At 39.2% G+C, this 13,064-nt stretch overlaps 1 long non-coding RNA gene and 1 pseudogene across 1 annotated transcript; one reads left to right on the top strand and one right to left on the bottom strand.

Annotated features, from left to right (window-relative positions):
* Window positions 1-459: 459 nt before the first annotated feature.
* LOC112974125 lies at window positions 460-636 on the top strand (annotated as a pseudogene).
* A 4,623-nt stretch (window positions 637-5,259) lies between these two features.
* Window positions 5,260-12,727, bottom strand: LOC112974082. Its single transcript, XR_003256154.1, has 3 exons — window positions 12,532-12,727; window positions 9,617-9,683; window positions 5,260-6,900 (listed from the first exon to the last, which is right to left on the bottom strand). It is a non-coding gene; the product is annotated as an uncharacterized LOC112974082 (long non-coding RNA).
* Window positions 12,728-13,064: the final 337 nt, after the last annotated feature.

Consider the following 13,064-nt stretch of genomic DNA (forward strand, 5'->3'; position numbering starts at 1 on the left):
CTATATGTCAATGGAAATATACCTGTAAATTCTTTTGAACATTGGATCAGACTCTATTTTATGGAGTAGGAGGGAAAGATAATAAGTTACTTCATGAAGTAAGAATGTTCAGCTGGACTTTTATACCATAAACAAGATGCTTTTCTTGCACTTTCCAGATCAAAATTGTAATAGGGTGCTGTCAAATGAGTTTGCCTCAGTTTACTGGTATGACAGCAACACTGAAGCAAGCTAGTCYGTTCTGATTTGGGGTATTTAGTGCACTCAATAAGCTAATGATACAGTAAAACTCCTTTTTGTCCACTGGCATGTGGCAGGTGTCTACTGCAATTAAAACACTAGTGCTTGATTTTTAGGTGCCAAAGGAATTTACTCTCCTATGTGTTTCCAGTTCTCTTGGGCGAGTAAAATCAGTTTAAGCCTTACTGGATAGGCCGAAGGTCTGTCTGGCCCAGCAGTCTGCATTCTTGGCCCTTTAGCTAAGATAAAGTGCGTTATCAGTCCCTTTGAATTTAATACCTGATATGTCCTTGTTTTGAAGACTTTGTATTAATGGATTTTTAGGAATAGGAGCTTGCTCTGTCTCCTCTATTCTTTGACCTGTTATTTCAGTGCCTTCAARATAGTGTGCCAGCCTCACCCTTCTCATCTCTTTCCACAGAAAGTGGCTAATACTGAATGTGTAGGGAGGAGAATAAAAACAGGCCAAGCGTATTACTGATAATTCTGCAAAAAACTGAGCTCCCGTGGTTTGTAGCTCAGAGATGCATGCTGAGGGTTGGTATGTCTGTAATGGTCTTCTGTAGCTTTTTTTCTTACATGTGTTTGCCCAGTTGCTTTTTTGAAATCATACAAAGTTTTAGCATCCTCAGCTGCTCTTTTTTACTCTCAAATGTATATTTTTCTCTGCACCTAAGCATGTGCCATGGTTTAAACAGATAAGATCTTAATCTACTTTATCGTGTTTTCCTGTACTAGTGGTATTGAAGTAGTGGCACTAGAATAGAAATATGGGGAAAAGGAAGAGACTTATTTTCTTTCTCTTCCCAGCGACTTTTGCTGTTTTCCAGTGATGTAGAAAAGAGGCGGGGAGGGAAGTTTTAGCAAGGTGTACCCAGAGTTGTCTGTAAACAGAGCTTATATGGGATGCTGATATCAAAATCTCTGTCTAAAAAGAGTTTTTGAAAAGGAGAGCAAGGTTTAGCTCTTTGTTCTTCCATTTGTGTTTTTTTTGTCACACCTTATATCCTGCAGTTTGTGGAACAGCTTCAGCATGCTTGTGGATTTGTGCTGCAGATGGCTGCTTCAGTCCCAGAATAAAGCAGTGGTGGTCTTATGTGAAGCTGTTGAATAACTGGACTGCCCTGTTCCCTTGTGACTGGTTGTGGCAATGATACAGCCTTTCTTCAGTGCTTGAGGAATATTGTTCATGATAGGGTCATAGAAATATGTCTTTGGGGGGGGGGCAGGTCTGTGGGACTCTTCAAAAATGACTTGGTCGCAAGTCAGAGTATTGGAAAAACGTAAACTATATTTATATTGCTGCATCTGAAACTATATGCATCTTTAGTGTTTTTATTGTGTAATATACTGAATAAGGGAGCCAGTTGTGGCTGCATTGGAAGTGGATTCCCTGAATTTGGGTGCAGAAGGACGTGTGTAGCTGTCTGAGACTTGCTCAAAATTCTTAATATGATATATGGCTGCTCTTTGAAATGCTTACTATATGAGAAATGCCTGCAGCTAGTAGTTTTAGAGCAGTGTCTACTGTGATTTGGAGGAAAATGCTAAGACACTTTTTGGAGGAAGAAGAATCATTGCGAGCCTTGTTGTGGAGGTGTAGTTTGTTTGTTTGTTTGTTTGTTTTAATAGATATTGATAAGTGATGGGGAGAACAAGTATTTAGAAATTCTTGGGTTACCACTGCTTGTGGCTAGAGATGGTGAGATGATGCTTTTGGAATCAAGGTCTGTACACCATGGGAAGGCAGAAATGGAGTGGTAGTCTTAACCTGAAAGGATGTGCCATGCAGGTAGAAAAAAGAAAAGTGTGAGAGGACTGGATGAGATACAAACTGGAACTGATAGAATGCTTTCAAACTCTGTTTCTGTTCCCTGCTAGTCCGACCATATGTTGCTGCAGTGCTGAAGGGCTCTCTTGTGGAAGCAGCCCTTCATGATGGACTCTCTGGGTCAGTGACTGGGCAACTTCCTCCTTTTCCTTGAAATTTTCATGAGAGGAGTTGATCTTGATTACTTCAGATCTCGATGTCAAGTTGGGGTGGATTAGAGGCTAGAATAGGAATCTGTGGAAGGCTCTTTTAAGGTCCATCAGTGAATACTTAAAACATGTAAATAACCTGTTATTTTACTGTACTAAAATAATGCTTCAGAACTGAGAGTTCATAAGGTCAGACTCAGGGAAACTAACTTTGCTATTTTATTTATTTATTTGTTTATTTTTATAAGTAGCTCGAAAGCTTTTTGCCTGCAGGTTTTTTGGGGGTTTTGTCTTGGTTTGGTTCAAGTTGAAGATGTGCTGGTATAGAAAGTAACCAGTTACTCCCAAACCCTGTGAAGGGGATGAATGAATAGACTGTGCTGCAAAACAGAGATGTGGGATCTACTTGTGTGTTTCTGGAATAAATTAAATCAGGAGTTCCTGACCCTGAGCTGCAGGGGGAAGGAGAAACCCCACTGTGAAACCTGTTAGGCTTGAGGCAGAGATCTTCAGGAAAGCTGGCTAAAATTAAAATGATAGGAAATGCATTCATGTGTTTTAAAATTTTGTCAAGGAAGAAAACCATAAGGCTATCTAGTAAGGTAGTCTATAGTAAATCCACAGAATATTCTTAAGTTGATAAACTYTTACAGGAATCTTGGGGCACTGAAAATCATCAGCTTTGTGTAAAAGGTCTGTCTTCTGGCAAATACAGATACTTATTGGTCTTAACTGGGCTGTGGAAAAGGAAGTATGAACAGCTGGAAACATGGACGGAGGTTTACAAGTTGGTAGTGATGATGCAGGCAGGCAGAATTGTTTGTGGCAAGGCAGATTAGCAGCTGCAAGAACAGGAGGGAAGGTGATATCAGAGGCAAAAGGGAAAGAAGGCTGAGGTGAATGGGAGAGGCCTATCTTTCTCTCCACATTTGCTGTAAATAATGTACAAACTTAGTAAACTTACTAGCCAAGGATTGTTGGAAGGAGGAAAAAAAAAAAACCATGCAGAATATRGTATTGAACTGGTTGAAAAGTAGATAGTATACACAATGTCTGTTCTTGATAACTAATTTAAGAGACTACATTCCGTACTTGTTTAGTGGAGAGAGATGGCTATCCCTATTCTCTCTAGTTTTCCCTATATTAAAGATACCTCCGTTCATGTTCTGAATCATTCATAGCAATATTTGATCTGCTTTTTGTGTCTAAGCACTAGCATTTCCCATTACCTCTGAAGTACTAAGTAGACCTCTCCTCCAATCTTGCAATACAGCTTCCACTGCTTGTGTGGTGTGGGTTTTTTTTTCTTTTTCTTTTTTTTTTTTGAATCATGGAATTTGTCTGTCTTTGCAGGGCTGACTTTCAGCATGAACAAATGGCAGCTTAAAACCAACAGTTGCTCTTATCTGTTTGTTTCTTTTCTTAGATTCATTTTGTTTAACAGAAGTCACTCCGTTTCATAAGGAGCATTGGGGCAAATCCCTAATGTCTAGTTCTTTTTTGAGGACAAAACAAAATCCACTTCCATGCTGCTTGAGAATCCCCCACTGAACAGTTTTTACCCTCTCTTCTCTTTTTATTTAACTGCCTTATCACTTAAGACTTTAAATGAAATGTGTGTACTGTGTACACGYGTGGAAAGCCCCTCTTTTATTTTTAATTAGCTATCTATCTTGGAATTGAGCAAGTAAGGCCAAAAGCAGTTCAAAGGTTCTTTTTGGTGCAAATGAGATAGATTTGTATGTTAAGGACTGCAGTGCATGTCTCAATCTACAATTTAGTACTAGTTTAGTGAAAACTTGGGAATTATCAATGGCATTCCTGTAGCAGACAGACGGTAAAATATTCTAGTACTGTGCAGCTTTCAAAAATACTAAATGGATTCCTGTCAAGAGCATACCTTAAAAAATGCATTCCCTTTCTTGAGGAACAACATATTGGGTAGACTAAAGGTCAAGCCTAGACATAAACATGCTATTCTGCCTTCCAGTACCCTATCCCAAGTGCGTGCTTCTTGCTGTCTGCATTTTCCGCTTTCATTTGTGACTTCTAGTCAAAACCCTTCTGCAGGACCTGGTGTAGAGAGGAGAAAGGACTATGCTAAGGAATTTTGTGCTGAGTAATGTACCTTTTTCTTTTTTCTTTTTTTCTTCCTCCTCTCTCTCCCCTTCCTGTAACATTCAAGGTGATTCATTCTTCTAAAAGAGCGAAGTAGTTTGATGCCTCAATTCTGAAATTGAGGTCCCTTGTAAAATTCAAGTTCGTGCCAAAAGAAGGTGATGAGTTCTTTCGAAGCACTGAATTTAAGTGGAAAAGCATTTCAAAAGTGAATTCTTTCTTTGATGGATGTGATAAACCAAACTCTACTTGGCTGTCATTTTTTGTCATTAGTTTTGGAAGTTTTTTATCATTACTTTTAGATACTTAAACTTGTGCTTTCACTGGCTACCTGTATTCACTGAAGGGGAGAGTCTGTGTTGCTAGGTTGATTCTTAAGGAAAATACCTTAACTGATTCTGTTTCCACAGGAGGTTGCAAACTTAAACCTTGCTTTTTCATCTTAAATGGGTTGCTGCTTCATGCCATTAGTGAGATGCCAAAGACGTTGGATGGAAAGTAACATCTGTTGTTCATAGCCACTGTAACAATTTATTTTTTCATCTTTCTGTTTGGTTCTTTATTTGATCTTGGACACATTCAAAGATGTAAGCCCTTAAGACTCCAGGATAAACTCCACAAAAGTGGATATGTTTGCACTAAGAGGCTTAACTCATCCTCAGTGCAAAGGTCACTTTTATTTTAAAAATAGAAACTTAAAGTGTGTAAACAAACAGTTAAGTGGTATCTCCCTAGTTGCATTTTTGCAGTGAAATACTCTCTCTGCAAGAGAGAAGGTACTTTGTGAAATCGGTGGTTCCTGCCAGGTGTAATCTTTACTGGCTGCCTCCTCCCCCTTTGTGCTGTTTGTATCCTGTTTTCACAAGTGTCTTCTCCCCCCCCCCCCCCCCCCCCAAAAAAAAAATAAATTTTTGGTGATAGTAATGCAAGAATAATTTGTGGCCTAGGCCTTGTAAACTGGCTTTGCAGTCTAGCTGAATATGTACAAAATGCTTGCATGAAGTTTTGAGTATGAGCATTTATTATTTTTAACGTTTACAAAGAGCCAATATTGTGTTAAATGTTGATTCTYGCACATCATAACAGTGGAAAAAGGTAATTAAGGCTGCAGGCATTCTTCTTCTTGCTTATAATAGTCATTCTTGCATGTTTTTCAAAAACGCTTGCCAAAAAGAACTGTGATTTACAGCAGTGGTACAAGAATGATGTTTTGAGCCTATTATGAACAAGAAAACACAAAATGTTATGCTGTCTCCTACAGTATTTTCATACTTCAGACAGTTCCAATTAAATGGGGAAAAAGTTATTTCTCTTTTGTGTGACTTTGAAAAGCAGCTTGTTAGTTGTCTTTTGGAAGATCAGTGTTCGGAGGGGGGTATATAGGCCTCTGAGAAGGTTGTGGATGTCTCCGTGCTTTAGTGATTCTGTTCTTCATTTCCCCTGTTTTTGAATGACTGTATCCATGACTATTAATGTGGGCCACAAAAAAGTAGGGAAAAGGGCAGTTGTTGCTATTCTTAATTTTAAGTGCAGATTGTTCACTGTGCATTTTGAAGCTTGGAATTTTTTATTCCTTCATATTTGAAAGATGTACCACTTAATATGTAATTTTTGTGCTACTAAAAAAAAAACGTGGCAAAATCTACCAGAAAACCATAAGCAACACTTTCTTCTAGGGTTAAGGTTTTAATGAAATGCCAAGGAAAAATACATTCTTGTAATGGGAGTCTGTTATTGTGCAATTCAGAATGTGTGGTTGCCTGCAGCCTTGTATTAATCTATACATTCRCTCTGCAGAGAATTTGAAAGACAAATTTTTTCTTTTGGTGTAGTATGTATCTSTGAAACTCGAACTACTTATCACCAGATAAGTAACCTAGAGCCTTGTTTTCTTTTAAATAACATATATCTTCTTGTTTTCATGCTTTTGAATTGGCGACAGCTCAGTATTAATAGTTCTAAGGGTATTTTCTAGCTAAAGGGCAGATCTCCCCTTCTTTTAAACACAGTTACTGTGTTTCTTTGCTTGGACTCTGATGTGAACTCTCCAGGAGAAGTAGCATTAGAAATGTTAAATGTTATTCTAGGATACAAAGTTAATGCTTCAGAACTCCCTAATTTTGCTTTTTAGAGATAATGACAATTGTTGTTTTGGCTTTATTTTCAGACATGCTTTTAAAGTCTAAAAGAGTGTTTTAAAAATACAAGTCTTCATAACATGGCTGTTATCTGAAGACTAATTTAACTGAAAATAAAGATCTACAGTGTAGTTAAGCTGATGTTGCTATGCTCTGTTTATAAGTGAGAATAATGCATTAGTATTGGTGTTTGTAGCGTGTTTTTTAAAGCTATGAGCTCTATCACTGTCCAAAAAAAAAAAAAAAAAAATTAAACTCTGCTTTGTGGGAAAATCTGCATCTGTTGAGCCAGAACGCTTGGTTTCTTTAGCTTCTGCTAGGCGTCCTGATGGTGCACTCAGAGGCTGGGGACTTGCTGGGCATCCTGGGCTGGGAACAGGGCCTGGCTTCCGCTCCGAGGGGGCCGCCTGCAAGCCCTCATAACCTGCAAGTGCATATATTCAGGGTAGCCGGTTAGCTGGTGCGACACTGCATGGAGAAACCGAGAGGGGGCTGYGAGGGAGGGTGAGACCGTGCGTTGCCTCCATGTAAACAAAAGAGCTGAAACTGAGATGATTGCTTTTGAATCAGGTGACTCTAGAACAAAATTGTAAATTTACACCGCTCTAAAATACAAAACTTTGACCATAACAGCGCTACCCCCAAAATGTGTATGTGGGGGTGGGTTTTTTTGTTTGTTTTTGCTTTTGTTACCATATCAGACTTGAAGATGGAGTGGACATTGTTTGCTAGCTTATTTGGTTGAGATTTCCTAAATTATGCTCCTTCAGCAAAGACGTGAATTTAGTTGTGGTCTAAAGTCTTGTCTTGTGCATTGCAGTAGTGTCTCGGATGGGATTCCTGATGTAAATTGGGTAAACTTCTGGATTAGATAACCCCCATAAGTTGCCCACTCAGATTGCAATTTTTTTGGACTTTCAAGATTTTTTTTTTCTTTCTGAAGATTAAAAATAAGCTTTTAATACACGTAAAATTTTAATGCACTACAACTAGTTCCGTGATATACTTTGGAAGGAGAGGAGAGGAATGTAAARATTTTCAAAATGAACGTGGATTGATGCTGCATTCTTTCAGTTCCTTGCTGTAAAGCTAGAGAATTATGAATCTCTCTTCTACTCTAGTCCCCAAAGTGGGACACGAGGAATCCCTTGTGCTGACAGCACACATGCTGATAGCTGTACCCTCTGTAACCTCTGAGCTGTTATCTTTGTTCCTTGTGACTTTTCCAGTGCTACTGGGGGTGGGAAGGGGCCAGGTGAAGGACAGAGCTGGAGGCTGGGTGGTACTGGAAGTGTGTTTGATGGTYGGGAAGAGCAACAGGCTATGAGTTAATGAGAATTTTTAGTTGAAACACTCATGATTCAACTGTCCCATGCTCTCCAGTGTGTGGATTTTTTTTTGTTCTGTTTTTTGTTTAGGTGTATCAATAGTGATGTTTCTAAAATGAATACTATGCTACTCAACATAAGCATGTGACCTTTTCATTTGCTTACTGTATGAGAGCTGCAAATTATGTGATTGAATCTGTGCTCCATCTTCATTAAGCTATTGTATAAAACATAGCTTGTATTAGTTTAATACTGTACTAAAATATCCTAGTTTGTCACTCATTTCTCCAAAACACTGTTTTCTAACTGGATARTGTTCTCTTATTAAAGTAAGAATACTTTTTGAAATGGGTTGATACCGTGACCTCTTTGGGTTTTATACTTTCCTTTTTTCATGTATAGTCCTTTCATCCTTCTGCAGCAAAAAAATGCAGTGAATGTAGCAGTCAGAATACATGAAGCATTGTTGACTAAAAAAACTAGATCCAGAGATGGATTAAAGCAGGAGCAGCAGGTATTGAATAGAAAGGTGATGAGTGGGTTTTTTTTGTTTGTTTTATTTTGGGGGGGGGGGGGCTTGGAATTGGCGATGTTTATTACCACTTGATTCCAAGCACACTTTCCAGCTTTGGGTGATCATATAGCATCTCTGTTCCACATTTCTAACCGGAGAAGATATTGCTGCACTCTGAATGCCCGTAATTAACACAAGGCTGCAGTACTCTTGTTCTGTAGCTTGAACTTAAGAGCCTCTCTACTAGTGTTTTTCATGGGTACTATACTTAAAGATTAATGAGTCRCTTTTAGATAAACATCTTGATTTCTTCTTGATGGAGAAGCTTTTATACATCTTGTTTAACTTTGAATTCTTCTGAAAAGAATGGTGGACCACATGGTGTAGTTTGGATAAGCTTGTTTTCCAAGGTATGTGACTTTTGAAATACGGAGAAATAATTTTTTTCCACGGAAGATAAAACTTCTTTCTGTGTAACTGACTGGCTGTCAGTARCAATAACCGGAATTTATGTATTGTACTGAAGTGTGGTTTTGATCTTGTTCACGTTCACTAACGTCACATGCTTTAAAAAGCAAGCCAGTCCAATCTGTCCTTTTTCTATAAAAGAATTTATCTTCAATGAGTGCACTTAACATGAGAGTTCAAGTTAGGAATGTACAGTTGAAGTGGATCTCCGGGTGCACCTTTGTTCATACTGCGGACCTGCTTTGGAGTGCAAGAACTGGATTGCTTTTGGATGAAATAAAACTGGAAGATGCTTTCCAACTGCCAATGAGCGATGAGTCCATAGGCCCATACTAGAGCTGTTCTGAAGGAAAACCCRTGAAATGCAGTAATGTGCATGTCGTGTCCTTAGCATCAATGACGTTCTGCACTGCTTGCTGACCCAAACATAGCCAGTGAATAACACGTTTTTTCTTGCGCTAAAGTTGTYGCCTGTTGTGAAGGAAAACAATATAGGGGGGTGGGGGAAGGGAAGGAGGAGACCTAACTGTATAAGGTATGGAGSTACATTACTTTGTCCAGAGCTGGAGAAAATGGGAATAATCATGGTGCCTGTAAATGGAAGGAGATGACGTACAAGTGACAGCTTTCTATAAAATTCTGTGGTGTCAAACAAAACGTCTCAAACTGTGGGATTAAGAATCATCTGCTCCTCTTGAGTGTCTTCTTTCTAAAGGTGTATTTAAGCAGCTTGTGCTTCTCTGCTCTCTTGGAGAAGTTTTTTGTCTTTATAGATTATTTGACTGGGACTGAAAACAAGTGTTTAATAAAATTTGTCAAAACAGTCTTACCTGGATTTAAAGCAGCACCTGACCACTCGCTCTCAGTTTGAACGTCTCACAAAAGCAGCAGAAATAACTGGCAGAAGGAAACAATTTGCTTACTGTTCACAGTGCTTTAGCCTTATATTTCTAACCTGCCTGTCACTGCCTCTAATGTAAGGAGGAGCAGGTGACTGTCTCAGTCTCTTCATTGTATATGAGTACTCTGCGGGCTTGTTAAGGAAAACTGAGGGAAGTTTTAATGGATAGTAAACTCACAAATTTAAATATTCCTTAAATGAGAAATATAGGCAGTGTTCTGAAAAGATGTTTTTCCTAGGCTCCTCTCTCAGTAAACATCAGTTTATATCTGCCTGCAAGACAAGGGCTTGTTTCTGTTGGGTCTGCAGTGGAGTCATGTCTAATCTTTACACTGAAACTCTGCTTTGCAAAACCTGGCTTCCCCATGAAAACCTAAATACAGGCTCTACTAATCAAGATGTATTGGTCTCTTCCTCGCAGTTTGTTACAGGGAAAGATTGGAGTAACAGTTYTTTGTGTTTCAAACTTATCTAAGGCAAGGGGAGGCAAGAAAAGTGGGGAATAAAACTAATAATATAAATGATTTACTATGTGCTGGAGAACATAACACAGAGATAGCAATTGCACACAGCTGGCTTGAGCCCATCAAGTCTTTCTCATCTTCCCACAAGTTTTGYATCAGACCATTAAGATCATTGATACACCTCCACCAGCCCTTACTAGTGCTCCAGATCCAGGACTGCACAGCTTGGATCTRAGCTGGCTCACAGTGTACAGCACTGTCCCTGATAGTAGGTTGAATTCAGGCCTCTGGGACAATATCATTATGTTCTGGCGGTATTCTAATCTCGCATCTAAGAGATGGGTGTTCTGATGCTGTCCTGTGCCAAGAAAGAAAAAGAATTGCTCTTGCAAGTTCTTTTTGATACTGTGCATCAACATGACTGCTATGTTGCATAAAGGTAATGAGAACACACAGGTACTGACACTGGAGAAGAGGCTTTCTGCAGCCAAGGTACAGACAGAACCTGAGAGCTCTGTTGCCTCAGAAATGGCATTCATAACTGTTTGGAGGGCAGTCAATCTCTGTAAGCGTCTCTTGGAGCTATTCCTTCCCCCACCCCCGCTTGCACAATTCAGGCAAATGTTTGTGAAAATCAAGAAGTTAAGTGATTATGCTGACTCATTTTAGGATTTTTAAATGTTAAAAAAAATTGTACAGGATGTTTTGTAGCATAATCAATACCTCTGTTCTACTGTGAGCTATTTCCAGCTAGTAAATCTCCCTGAGCATCAAATAAAACAAGTTAGGAGTATGGACGTTGGCTGCTCTGTATCCAMCAGCAGTGTTACTCTGTTCATCACAGGGGAGGGAGGAAAATGGTACTAGGACCACTCCACCTCTCCCCCTTCACTATGTTTTGTCATAGTGAAACTGGGCTGACTAATTCTCTTACTGTTTTGAAAATGAAGATAGAATAGGAATTCCAGTAAATACAAGACTAAAGTTACTGAAGCTGGGGCAGGGAAGCTCTAGATCAYGCAGGAGGGCATTCTCTGCTGCAGGACTTACGGAGCAATAGTGGGGCTGAGTTAAGGAGGTTACAGAGAGATGAAGTTTTGGTGTTTGAGGAACAAGCTCTGGCACTGAAGGGAGTCAGAAAGAGTAATTCAGTTGCCTAGAAAGGAAATGTCTACTTGATTCTTACGCAGACACAAACAGATTTGTCTGGTGGTCACGTTTACAGTTACCAGTGAACAGAGAGAGAACTTGAAAGTTTATCATTTTGATGAGTCAAAAGGCACAATATTCTGCTGGCTTCACTTTCTTCACAAGGTCTTAAATTCCATAGCAGGAGTGGTTTCAGATTTCAACTGTTGGATTTTTCTTACCTTATTTTACCTTATTTTTCCAAACGGGTGTCAGTGACAGCCCAGTATGCCACAGACATGTTATCCTGAATTAGCCTCTGTTTTCCTAAGATGGATGCACTGAATAATAGCTTGAACTACTGAGAAATTTACATATGTATCTTAAACGTGTTATAATATCTAAAATCACATTCTTACTATTGGGGAAAATTTTAGCAAAACCATAAAAATCTGTATGTTTGAGTAAATACTGCGTGACAGACAGACAGACAGACTGTTGTGATTGGCATGCTAGATTCCAGATTGTCTTCTAATTTGGAGGATTATTTTTTGGTAGTGTTATACTTCTTTGAATCAGATCTGAAAGCAGTCCAGTAAATGTTAAACTACTGTTTCATAATCCAGTGTCTTTTGGCRTCTGCTGTAAAAGCACTAAAGACTAAGGCTTGCAGCCTGGAAAGCTCCAGCCCCCCTGATTGCATGGGGCTGGCGAAATTGGGAGAGAGTGCTCTGGACCTGCAGTTCTTGTGCTCTGACTGTCCTGGGACTGCCCACACAGGCTGACCAAAGCATGTTGCGAAATAGTTGGTGTCAGCCATGCTGCCTTAAAATGTTGTATTGCTAAATAAAGATAAAAACAGTGAATATGCCAGTTAAGCCAGTGTAGCTGGGGTTACAACGTGACATGTTAAACATATCCAAAACTTGGTAATGTTTTACTTGTATTTTGATAATGTTCTGCTTTGTATAATGAATATAGTTTTTTTTTTTTTTAACTAATGCATTTTGTAAGATATGCTTTCCCACCGCTCACAACTGAAATCTTTGTTTTTCCTAAGTCTTGAAGCTCTTAGTCTCACTCAGAATCAGTAGATTGTCATTTGCTGTTCAATTCTACTTCTTTCAGTTAGTCCTGGGACTTGTTGGGGTAAATAGAGCCTTTTCTTCACTAGATTCTTCATCTTGGCTTTAGTCTGCAAGCTAGATGATCATGGGCCTCTCTACTGCTGAAGGAAGCCATTTGACCTTACCTGCGTTTTGAAGCAGCTGAAATTACTCTATAGCTGCATGGTGAAGTAGAGCAGGGCACAGATTCAGCTGAAAACTAAGCCAGCAGAAAAGAATTTTACTTTTCGGCTAGATTTAGTTTTCCCAATATGCTTTACTTGTGAAGGCAGAAGCCAGCAGCTGGAGAGTGGTATGCTGCTGCTTTGGGGGACTTGCAAATCTCGGGGTTTCGTAGGATGGTATCCAAAACTTGTAGTTATCAACACAGAAGGCTAAATGACACTGCATTTTTGCCTGTTCTTGGCACAAGCAAGAAGGGTGGGACTCTTGCTTATACTGCTGGCTTCTTTCCAGCTGTCTTCAAAAATCTGTTGGTATGTGTATACTGGCTAAAATTACTTGTTCTTATAAATTATCAAAGGATAGCATGGTAACATTGTGGCAAGAGAGAGGCCCCTCAGATTACTACTAATAAATTCTGGGTGTAAAAGTGACTAAGTAGGAATGTAATATTGAAGATGAAAAATCCAACTCTCAATATTAGAGTTGGTTCATA

The sequence above is a fragment of the Apteryx rowi genome, unplaced genomic scaffold, assembly GCF_003343035.1.
Source record: "Apteryx rowi isolate R43461 unplaced genomic scaffold, aptRow1 scaffold_59, whole genome shotgun sequence".
Lineage (NCBI taxonomy): Eukaryota > Metazoa > Chordata > Aves > Apterygiformes > Apterygidae > Apteryx > Apteryx rowi.